This window comes from Penaeus monodon, chromosome 21 (genome assembly GCF_015228065.2).
Source record: "Penaeus monodon isolate SGIC_2016 chromosome 21, NSTDA_Pmon_1, whole genome shotgun sequence".
Lineage (NCBI taxonomy): Eukaryota > Metazoa > Arthropoda > Malacostraca > Decapoda > Penaeidae > Penaeus > Penaeus monodon.
In genome coordinates this window covers 23,645,371-23,645,775 of record NC_051406.1, presented here as the reverse complement: position 1 = coordinate 23,645,775, position 405 = coordinate 23,645,371, and positions in this window count along the sequence as shown.

Here is a 405-nt window from a genome sequence, read left to right as displayed (position 1 = left end):
TTTAAAGGATTAGTCATTTTGGCTAATTTGATGAAAATGTTATTAGCCAAATTGGATGAGAGCCACCATTATTTGTTATTATTTACAGTGCGTTATGATTGTGATAATTCAAATCGCGTTATTTTCTTTCCCGTGAATTGGCCGAATGCACGGAGCTTCACTCGGAACGGTTCGCCGATCTAAGCCGAAGCAGTTCCGAGTGACTCGCGTTCCAGGGCTTCCGAAGCAAACAATTCGCATTACGATTAATTTACAGAATTACATACGCTAAGAAGTTATTCGCCAAATGTATATTAGTTAGACTAATTTTAGTTGAAAAGTGGCTAGTGGCTATCGCGAACCTAGATATATGTGGCGAGTGGTGAGTGGCTATCGCGAACCTAGATATATGTGTATGTATAAATG